Source organism: Siphateles boraxobius, unplaced genomic scaffold (genome assembly GCF_051911475.1).
Source record: "Siphateles boraxobius isolate OS27281-9 unplaced genomic scaffold, OSU_SipBor_1 13, whole genome shotgun sequence".
In the NCBI taxonomy this organism is placed as follows: domain Eukaryota; kingdom Metazoa; phylum Chordata; class Actinopteri; order Cypriniformes; family Leuciscidae; genus Siphateles; species Siphateles boraxobius.
The window spans coordinates 4,127,736-4,139,671 of NW_027508733.1; the positions used below are offsets into that span (position 1 = coordinate 4,127,736).

The following is an 11,936-nucleotide window of genomic DNA, read 5'->3' on the forward strand; positions in this document are numbered from 1 at the left end:
GAACTCAATAGATACAAAATACATTTTCATTTCAAGTTTAAATCTTGACAAAATAGGATTGCACTTAGAAAATGTACATTTGTGAATGTGAAATTTAGCTAACAGAAAAATAAGGTTTATAAAATAAATATCACTTTTCTTTTCACATTCAAGGAAACCAAAAATTACATTTCTATAGGTAAATTCAAAGTTAGTGTGGCAGAGCGGGTTAGACCCCACTCAATTATTTGTGGTGGTCACATGAGTGATAGATGTGACAGCCTATTAGCCGCAGTCCCTGGCCTATTTAAAGACTGTTTATGCCACCTGGTCATGCGTCATTGTTAGCTCCGCCCCTTGGCGCGGGTGCGCCGCCATTCAATGCTGTACTAGGGTTTGGTTGGCAGCTCCGCGGTGGTGTGCAGGCTGTTATTTTCCCCCAGGTAGGCTATAGTTAAATATTTATTAACGTGGACTTGTGCTGTTTGCGATAACCTACGTGCTTTTCATTCCAGTTGGGCTGTTTTCATATGGTTCATTCAGTATGTGGTAGCTGCTGTGAGCAACTGTACGCCTATATGCGGTTTTGTGATGATCACCTGGTATGTAAAGTTGTTCTTTTAATTAAATATTTTACTCAATTGAGCTAACCAACTGATGTCTGATGTTTTTAGCAGGATATTGATCCCTTTGAGGATGCTGTCTTAATGAGGGCGTCGGGCTGATCGTTTTCTGCATAAAAGTCATTAAGACGGCGCTGCTGTTTTGCTGCTGTGTTTTGTATGTTTTCAACGTTACAACTATTTGATCTGTTCACCGCTGTATGTGCCGAAGTTGTGTACGTTGGATCGCTCTTCAGTCATATCACTTTTGGCTGCGCGCGTGTTAATTTGTATGTTTCTTTACTTTGTTTTGTCTTAGTTTTGATGTTGATTATTTTGTAATTTATTAAGTTGCAACCTTGTTGCTCTGTGATTTGTTGTTTTGTCTACAAGTCAGTGCTCCCTTTGTGGTGAGTGTTTGGCATCACCAACCACTCAGAATTTTGTTATTTGTGGCTAGTATCATTTGTTCAGTCTATTCATTAATCTTTTTTTTGGTTTATTTTAGGCTGATGGACCCCGGGTTGGGAGGCTAGCTCTTCTTGCCTTTTGGTGGTGGTATTTCAAGCATTGAGTGTGGTTTGCCGCTTATAACCGCTTGCACCTCACTGGGTGGGTGTGTGTGTGTGCGCATGTGGCTTTTGGGTTAGATCCCTAGCTAGCCTACCCCGCTACGGGTAAGCCTCAGCCATCTTAATTAAATTTCTATTATTGTGTGTGTTGATGAATGGCGCTGTACTAGTCGTTTGAGTGACATTCTGCCTTGCAGTAACCTGAAAGTTTTTATCTATTGATTTGAACTTAATAAACTAACTTTTGTACTGATATCCACGTCTCTTTGCCCTCCATGGTAACGAACCTGTGTGCCCTATTTTCATCAGGTAGTTATTTCCCCATTTTTCTGAAAAGGGGCGGCGTAGTCAGCTTGTCATATTTAATTACCACCATACGATTTGGTATTTGTCAATCGTTTACCTCCACCGCTATGCTACATTCGGATTCACATAACATTTGATAAAATCACAAATGTCACACCTAAATGTCACTGTGAGAGCAGTTCCAAAATAAATGTAAAGAAGTTTCAGGTTTCTCTAAACAGAATGAACAGAGGGTATTGCTATCATTCTTTAGTCTTTTGAGAGAACACTTATCTGGATAAAACCTATGAATTAACTTAAAGGTAATTTCTCTTATTTTGTTAGTTATCAGGTATTTGTGAGGTAATGTCCAAACTTTTTCCCAGGGAATGTCACTTACAAAACCATTCCAGTAAGAAATTACATATGGCATAGAAACATACTCTTCCTGTAACAAGACTCAAATTTTCTTATTGTTTTTTGATTTATTGCATCAGCCACAACCGCAAACTCTTTTGGAGTAACAGGAATTCCATGCTTTACCAAGAACTCAGAATAATTACAAATTTAACCATTTTGATTGAAAAGTTGTGATGCAAAAATAATTCAATTTTTAAACCAACTATCAAAGAAAATAGATTTATGTTTATACAGTAGGTCCTTATTATTCCAAATTATATAAGAGTGAGGTGTAAAATTGTTTTAAGATGAGGGACCAGGCTAATAAAGTTTGCCTATGAAAAAGGGATAATTTGATAGGGATTTTCATTATGTTATAATTACAGGTTAATAAGAATTCTAAACCCCCTAGTTTAATATCAGTCCATCACACACAGGTTTCGTGACATCATCACGTATAACAGAAGTCCTATTTCATTGGCTAGGCGCCAACCAATAAAACGGCTCCTCTGAACACCCCCGCTCCCGCCCCCTTTCCTCTCTCGCCGCCACTGAGTTGCAAGTGCACAAGTCAGTTTTGCACCTAATATATCGTGAAAAGAGTAGCAAAAGTCAAGGCGTGAAATTTGAACTTGCAGTGACAGATTTGAGAAGTTGCAAGTGCCAATTTGAGGCTGTACTGCGAATTTGATTGTTAGAAGAAGTGCAAATTTGTATTACAAGTTTGTGTCTGTCGTTGTATCTTTTTGAATGGCATTTTACACATTTGTGACTGCTTGTCTGCAGCTTCAAATTCAGAATACAGGTTTGTGACTATTGTCTGCAAGTGCAAATCTCAGCGTTCAAGTTCACATTTTTATTTTACAGGTTTTCACATCGGAGCTGTGAGTGTAAATGTTCGCGTACAAGTACGAATATTTATTGTACAAGTTCTCAAATTCACATCTACGTGCTCTCGAGTTTTGCTACTAATTTACCTTCATACGCTTCCTTCTCCGGCCCTACTTACAGCCGAGGAAGAAGCAGCGCCACAGCCAACGGCATCCAGATAGCACGGACGTTAGTGAACGCACGCCGGCCACGTCCCCGCGTGCTTCACTCTCTCCAGCTCAGTCATCTCCGGTCCTGTTCGAGGGAGATCAGCGCCCCCCGGTCCCCCTTCATCAGGCGGCCCCTGACTTCTGTAACACTGACTTCCCCACACGCAAATGCTTGTACAGTCAGTCCAATACTCAATATGTGCACAAATCACAATATAAGGGTATCAGGTCCCCCTACATTAGGCGACCAGCCCCAATCAGTGTGTCAAGCCCTAGCCACACGGGTTATAGCCTGGCAAGCTATCCCCGATGTGTCGAGTTGGGTCATAAACACTATAAAGCGGGGTTACTCGCTCCAATTCGCTCACAGACCCCCGAAATTTCAGGCGGTTCTCGAGACTTCGGTGAGAAGCAACGTGGGTCACGTGCTTCGCACCGAAATACAGAATCTATTAGCAAAAGGGGCGATAAAATTAGTCCCCCCCCGCGCTAAAACATATGGGTTTTTACAGCCACTATTTTTCTGATTCCGAAAAAAGATGGCGGTCTCAGACCCTTTCTAGATTTGAGAGATTTGAACAAAGCTCTCATGAGACGGCCGTTCAAAATGTTATCTATCAAACATATCCTCGCGCAAGTGCGCCCGGGGGATTGGTTTGTCACAATAGATCTGAAAGATGCTTACTTTCACATTCAAATAAATCCTCGTCACAGGCCATTCTTGAGATTCGCCTTCCAGGGCCAGGCTTATCAATACACCGTTCGGTCTATTGTTGGCACCCCGTACATTCACGAAGTGTTTGGATGCAGCGCTTTCTCCTCTGAGACATCAGGGAGTGCGTGTTAAATTATCTTGACGACTGGCTGCTGGCACAGTCGAGAATCGAGCTATTAGCTCACAGGGATTTGATTCTCTGCCATCTAAAATGCCTGTTTTTCACAATCAATGTTTCAAAAAGCAAACTAACCCCCAGCCAGAGCGTGATCTTTCTGGGCACAGTTTTAGACTCGAGAGCTATAACAGCGCGACTCACACCAGAGCGCGCGCTCTCGGTGCGAGCGCTTCCAGGGACTTTCAGAGCGCACGCCACTGAAGAAATTGCACAGACAATACGTCAGTGGTGGCCTACATAAATCGCCAGGGGGGCATCAGGTCAGGAAACCTGCATGCGATGGCGAGACACCTTCTCTTATGGGCACAAACTAACCTGAGCTCTCTGAGAGCAGCGCATATCCCGGGCGTCCAGAATGTGGGCACGGATATGCTTTCACGGGGCAACACTCCCCTCGGCGAGTGGTCCCTGAACCCACAGACGGTCAGTCTGATATGGAAGGTGTTTGGTGAGGCCCAAATCGACCTTTTCGCCTCGAGAATCAACACCCACTCCAAATTGTTCTTCTCGAAGAACAGGGACGCGCTGGCCCATGTCTGGCCTTTATGCCTTTCCCCCCCGTTTCAATGATTCCACAAGTCATCAAACGGGTCCGAGAGAGCGGGTGCCCAGTCCTTCTGGTGGCCCCTCTCTGGAAAACCAGACCGTGGTTCCCGGAACTGGTTCAGTTATCAGACACAATCCCATGGCCTGTCCCACTGAGGAAAGACCTCCTCACACAGTCGAACGGGACATTGTGGCATCCGAGAACCGACTTATGGGCCCTCCATATTTGGCCCCTCAACCGGTACCCAAGGACCTTCCTGAGAAGGTTTTAAGCACTATATCTGAAGCCAGGGCTCCGTCGACTCGGCGCCTATATGCTTCAAAATGGTCAGTTCTTCCAGCTGGTGCTCGAAAAATCAGGCTGACTCAGAGTCATGTGAGATATCTGTGGTTCTCTCATTCGTACAGGAGCTGCTGGACGCGGGTCGCTCCCCGTCCACGCTCAAAGTGTATGTGGCAGCCATAGCAGCACATCATGTTCTGACGGCTGGCCAGTTACTGGGAAGAAACGACCTGGTCGTAAGATTACTGAAAGGTGCGAGGAGAATGAACCCCTCCAGACCTCCATCTGTGCCGCCTTGGGACCTCTCCACGGTCCTGGGGGCTCTGAAAGCTCCGCCTTTCGAACCGCTCCAATTGGTTGATCTAAAACCCCTCTTGCTGAAGACCGCTCTCCTTATGGCATTGGCATCTCCTAAGCGAGTGGGAGATCTGCAGGCGCTCTCTGTGAGCCCTGCATGTTTGGAGTTGGGTCCAGATGACTCCTGAGTCATCCTCAAGCCCAGACATGGTTACGTTCCTAAAGTGCTCTCAACACCGTTCAGAGCACAGGCGGTGACATTATCAGCCCTCCCTCCTTCTGCAGAGGATGGGGAGGTTAATCTTCTCTGCCCTGTCAGAGCGCTGAGAATCTATCTGGAGCGTTCTGTGTCTTTTAGACAATCAGAACAGTTTTTTGTCTGCTTTGGTGGTAGATCCAAGGGGGATCCAGTCACTAAGCAAAGACTGTCAAGATGGATAGTGGATGCTATTTCTATGGCTTATACCGCAGTGGGTTAAGTTGCCCTACTAATGGCATTCCCATTAGTGATATTTGTGATGCGGCCGGCTGGTACTCGCCTTCCACATTTATGAGTTTCTATAATATGGAAGTGCCTTCCTGGGCAACCTGGGGGGTTGGGGGGGATTGGGCTTACATGCGCTTCATGAGGCACGCACGCACATTTGCGCACACACACGTTAGGTCGCTCTCTCCCTCTCTGCCATGCGCACGCTGCACGGTTTGGAGCTCGCAAGCTCTAGAATGCGGGAGATTTGAACTAATTTGCGGGCATCAGGGAGCTGCTATCAATATGCGGGAGACTCCTGGAACTTCCGGGAGACTTTGGGATATCTGTGAACGCATACCTCTCTGTCCAATCATCTTTGAAAACTCTATTTTCTTCATCAACTTTTCTTTTCCTGGACAATGACATCCTCCACACCCATTCAAACGCTTACTCCTTATATACTCCGTACTCATATATATAAAACCCGCTGCTGGCCAGTTGTATTTAATGCATAAACCCGCTGTTGCCGGTTATATTGACATATATATATATATATATATATATATATATATATATATATATATATATAATATAAAACCCGCTTTTGGCCGGTTATATGTCATGTATAAAACCCGCTTTGCCGGTTATATTCCATACATATATAAAACCCGCTTTGGCCGGTTATAATTTCATATATAATCCACTTGACTGGTTATATGTTCATACTAATAACCCCGACAGTGTCTGGGTTCATTGGTGTAGTATGTTGGGTTATTTCTAACTGATGTGTACTATTTTAGACCTGACGGTGTCTGGTCTATTTATACATAATTATACGGTTATGGCTTGTCCTGTATGCTCAGGGGTCCTGAGTTGCAGTGGCAGCCGGTTACTCAGTGCGGCGTTTTGCATGGCGTCCCCACTGCGTATAGCTACGCAATACAAAGTGTGACCGTTCGAAAGGGAACTACTCGGTTACTCACGTAACCTCAGTTCCCTGAATTAGGGAACGAGTATTGCGTAGCCAGCCGCACTATAGTAACATGGCAAGTTGTCGCTTCAGTCGTTAAACCTGCTATAATGGCGAATTCGGGGATTATTATAGAATGAGGTCACGCACCCTTGGAGGGCCATTGGATGTGCAGTTGCCGCAGCGCAGCCTATGAGCGAGCCAGACGCTCAATGTGCTAGCTGTGCAGCTACAAATGCGCTTTACATAAAGGCTTCAGTAAATCGAGGAAAAGGAGTTTCCCCACTGCATATAGCTACGCAATACTCGTTCCCTAACTCAGGGAACTGAGGTTACGTGAGTAACCGAGTAGTTTTTCTAATTATCATGAGCTTTCTAACCACAATCTAGATCTATCTATCTATCTATCTACCGTTCTATCGTTCAATCTGTCTCTATATCATTCTATCTATCTATCGTTCTGTCTGTCTTATTGTTCTATCTATCGTTCTGTCTATTGATCTTTCGTTCTATCATTCTATCTACCTAAATATATAAAACAATGGATTCATATAATTCAGTTTTCTAACCACAACTTATTGAATTTGACATTAAAATGAAATTTAGTGCCATTCAATGACAAATTCAATTTGTACCACTAGTGAAAAAATATTCATGGCCTCATGACAGTCAAAGTCAAAACCAACCACATGACAGTTTACAGTTGTTGTTTTTTTTAATTAGCTTTGGTACTATTTTCACAATATGTACATTTTCTAAACTCTTAGTGCTAATATCACAACAGATCATCAAAAGTGCACTTTTTTCAAACATTTCATCATGTTTTCAATTGTGTTAGTACAATTCACAAAATCACAAAGTACATCAAATACAGTATTTTACATTACAGTATGTATGCCATGTGATACTGTAAACAGATTACCATGGTAGAGACCGCCACATTACTGTAACTCAACCTTCATCTGTAAAGGTCCACTACAGTATAGATTCAGTCAAATGGTATAAAGTGAAATAATTTACTGTATTGCCAGCAAACTCTGTTCTAGCACAGAACCTCATGGCTGTGTCATACTTCATCACAGCTTTTGATAACTCACTGCAGATACTATTACAAACATTATGGATTCAATTACATAAGTTAGGTAATGCACGTGTATTTTCTAATGTGGCAACTGTAGCCTATATTACTGTAATTATTTCAGCAACAAGGGTGATTTGAAACATGTGTCTTGCATTGCTGTTGGATGAACTGATTGTTAAACGTACTAAATTGAAAGAAGATTATACTGTTGTGTTTCTGTGATTAAACCAAACGTTCTCATTACATATTACAATAATCTTGTGTTTGAAACAATGATTATGTGGACTAAAAAATGTGTAATGAAAGCATGGGATCAGGTTTTGAAAGAATGTCTAGCTTATCAGTTAGTATTTTTAAACTAAGAGTTTTGAAAATGTACACCTTACTTGTGAAAATGGTACCAAAGCGGAAAAAAAAACTGTAACCCAAAAAGCTACGTTTTTTTTTACAGTTTTTCTCAGTCGCTTTGGTGCATTTCTCAGATCGGAAATGAAAACCTCCAGATCATCTAGTAACTTGTTCACATGATAAAAGCAGTTCCTCTTTCTTTTCAACAAGTTGAGATTGCTTTGGTACATTCATGCAATGTGTCTGCTGTTTCCTACATTATCAGTTGCTAATGCCATGTTGCTCAAAATGTATTAAATAGTTCTCTGTGCAATAGTCTTACCCCTCAAAACATCTAGTAATTAATTCATTGTATAGCTAAATGCAAAATGGTTGATCTAGTGTCATAAACTTTTAAGCATATTTTCTAGACATTTCTATTCAATTTTTGTAAATTTGCCATGAATTGATGAATTGTGCAGGTTAATCTTGACTTCCACTAATGAAGACAATGATCAACCAATGAGAAACCAGTTTTCTGAAAAAGCTCAAAGTTGATCTCAAGAGCTTTCAATTGTCAAGCATGTGCTGCATGCAAAAGCAAAGTTCTGCCTAAGGCGTCTCTCCTGTTTGCCTTTCTAATGTTGTATGTTTGCCTTTGTGCCCCTATTTCCTTTTCTTTTCTATATCACAATAATATTGTAAAAAAAAAAATCACAAAATAGATCAGTAGTAAAACACGACCCGGGATTGTTGCCGGGTTGGGGACCTAGTAACATTGCCGTGTTCACGGAACGCGCGCTGTGCGAACAAAAAAAGCCGTAATCAATGCCGTGTCGTAATGACGCTAAAGTGAAGTGAAAGCAGGAGTGAAACGGTACTTAATGCGCCAGTTTATGATCGACTCAGAGAAAAAATACACTAGCGTTGTTTTTCGAGAGAGAAATCGCAGCTCATAAGCAAACTGAAGACGCTGCTGAGACATTACATCACATTAATGTCACGTGTTTTTACGGGATTTTTACAGGTTGTGTGTGAACGCACTCTCTGATTCTGGAAAATCACTGGCAGACAGTGTGAATGAACCAAAATCAAACGAACCCGGTTCAAATCACGGGTCACTTTATCCGTTTATTTTCCGGAATCTCTGTTTGAAAGGGGCTGCCATACTGCAAAATCTTATTTGTTTATTCAACTATTTGTGTGGGTCTATGTAAAATCATCAATACATGTCCGTTGACATGACTATTTTTATTATTGGTAAGAAAACCTATTTTTTTATGTTTTCAGACCTATTGTTAATTCTACAGTAGGCTATTAAAGGATTAAATTGTCACAAAAAAAGGACGTATCCCTCTGGTGCCGAAAATAGAAAGAAGAAAATGACAGAGGAGGAGAAAAAAAGAGCAAGATAAAAGTATGTTTGCATGATTATTTACGGTATGTTTTGTGCAGCATTTGGCCCATTCCTATCTACGGCAAGCCCCGAATGTAAAGCTGCCTTGAAACAATCTGTAGTGTATCACTATTTGCCCATTTTTGGGTTATTCGGGAGTGACTCGCGGCCAAGATGGCGACGGCCGGGAAAAATACATTGCATACACACATATACAACGAGTGCCAGTACATCACCGGTATTATAGTAACAGACTTTGTTGGATTCTGTCATGTGCAATCCAACAAAGTCTGTTACAATAATAATAAATAAATAAAAAGATTTTGAGGACAGTTACACTGTATTGAGACAGTTGAGAAATAATAATATTTTTACAGTTTTCAACAATAATTGTCATCGTTGAACCCTTGCTCTTATTATGTTTCTGATTTCTCAGTTTTGTCATTATTTTATCAAATAATTTATTTGATGTTTTGAGACAGTTTGTTTTAAGTTTCAGAGAGTTAGTAAAAGAGTAAAGTAAAAGTTAAAACTTTTTTAAGTAGGCATCTATTTTTTATTAAGTATTTATTTTGTATTAATACATAACCTCACTGTATAAATTTATAATGTATCATTATTGCGTGATATTTGTGTCAATAATCGTCAAGATCAGGTGACTCCGCGTAGTGGGAGGGGGCCCCCAAATCAAATTCTGTTTAGGGCCTCCAAAAGGCTCGGTCCAGCTCTGGGTCTAGGAGCTCTCGTATCAACTCTCTGCCAAAAGACCCGCCCTCCTCTGACTATGATTGGCCCTGAACCTGATGGTATTAAACAAACCAATCAAACAAACAATGGCGGCGAGTATTACCCAATCAAGGGTAGAATAGGATGAGTCTCAACCAAGCGGCAACCTCCCCGTCTTTCTCTTGAAACCAACACGGAAGTGAATTAAACTGCAATTCATCGACTGGCCGCTTGAGGCTGGCAGCAAAAGTGAGTCAAATCTGTATCTCCCCCATGTTAAAAGGCCCAACTTAACAGCAGAAAAAAATGTTTTCAGCCTGGTGTCAAAAGTTGTTTTGGTCTATATAGCTAATTTAGCCCTTCATGACAACTGTGAGGGGGTGAATTTTTTTACAACTCATCCGTTTAAATAAAATTAAGCCTTACAGTTCTGCATAATGAAGGGCGTGGCCACTTGAGTGACAGCCGAGTGTCTGCTGCCTGTTAGTCACCCTCAGCTAATTCCAGCAGCTGCTGTTCTTGCCATCTCTGCCGTGTTTGTGCTTTTTTCGGGATTATTTCATACAATTTAATACACGCATTATATCATCGCCCACTCCGTTGGATTCCGTCGTTGTCGTCGAGTATGGAGAGAACAACGAGTGCTGTCTTCCAGTTGTTTCCCTCGCATGCACCAATGGATGTCTGACAATTTTGTTGTTTTTTCGTAATAAATAGACAGCAGACGGACGTCACTAACGTACGACGACAATTGTTTCCAGCGAATCAACAATCAGAGAAAGGCATTAGACACAGCAGTGGTCCAATCAGTAGTTAAGAGCCTGAACTTGTTTATAGTAATTCGGAAATTAGTGCACATGAGTGAAAAAAATGTGCCATGAGTGAAATCTAGCCTGAGATTTCTTTGTTGAGCGTGAGACCGTGAGATTGAGGCTGAATGCGTGAGTGTCACGCCAGATGCGTGAGAGTTGGCAACCCTGCGTGCTATGCCGCGCTGACTGACATGTATGCGCATGAATCACTGTCACAAGCTCAGGGCAATATTGTAAGTTACTGCATGATAATACATTTTTAACTAGCAGAATAATAATGCATCACGATACACATAGTCTCACTTTTAGTTACGTCTTTTAACTATTATAGTATTTCGAAGGGCAAAAACATGAACTTTAACTGTTGGCTTTATTTCTTTAATCAGCAGTCACTTCAGCGCGAGGCCAGTAGCATAGCATTAGCACCTCAGCTCCACCCACGCCCCGCCTCTTTGCCCATTTTATTGTATCCGGGAGTGACGAGAGGTGACGCGCTGCCAAAGATGGCGACGGTTAGCCCCGCCCACTTTAGGCTTCAGAAACGCTCTTCAGAAACCTACGGGTGACGTCACGGACACTACGTCCATATTTTTTTACAGTCTATGGTCTCTACTAAATATTTCGAGTAGCCTAAGTTACAGGCTTTTGCACGTAATCCAAAGTGCTGTTTGTACGAATTGTTTTGAGAATGCACATACTTCTTTGCAAATATTAAAGATGATTTGACACATGCACCAAAGAGACTGAGAAAAACAAAGTTTGATAAATAATCTGCTATGTCATGTTTATTAAATATTAATGACAGGTTGCGTTGTCTTGCTAATGTCAAGTTGTCATGAGAAAGACACTGACAGGTTGTTATGTATTGGTTAAGTCAAAAGACATGTCAAACAATGTAATATTTGCATTAAAAATGTCATAATTGAGCAAATTACACTAATGAGAGTTGTCATAAACATGCATAAAACCTCCTCCTTCATATTCATGACGTGTCAAATCCTAAAATATATTTATTCACATGATTTTATTGATCATACGATTGTGTTGATGTACTGATTCCATACTTCCTTATTAATCAGCCGTTTCGTTACTACAAATATCTATTAGACCGAGTTTTAGACCAAGTTTTTATCTGTTTTTGAACAGGTCACATTGGTTGCAATTAAAACTTGTGTGAAGTAGTTCTTGTCTCGCATGGGGTCACTGCCAAACCCTTGCCCCACTAAGACCGAACGCAGTGTCTTGTCTTTAGAGGAAAT

General features: G+C 41.6%; 1 protein-coding gene across 3 annotated transcripts in view; it reads right to left on the reverse strand.

The window, feature by feature from the left end:
* The window catches only part of LOC143735203 (uncharacterized), a 151,010-nt gene that overhangs the window by 121,907 nt on the left and 17,167 nt on the right, over positions 1-11,936 (reverse strand). The gene's annotated exons all lie outside the window — the stretch shown is intronic.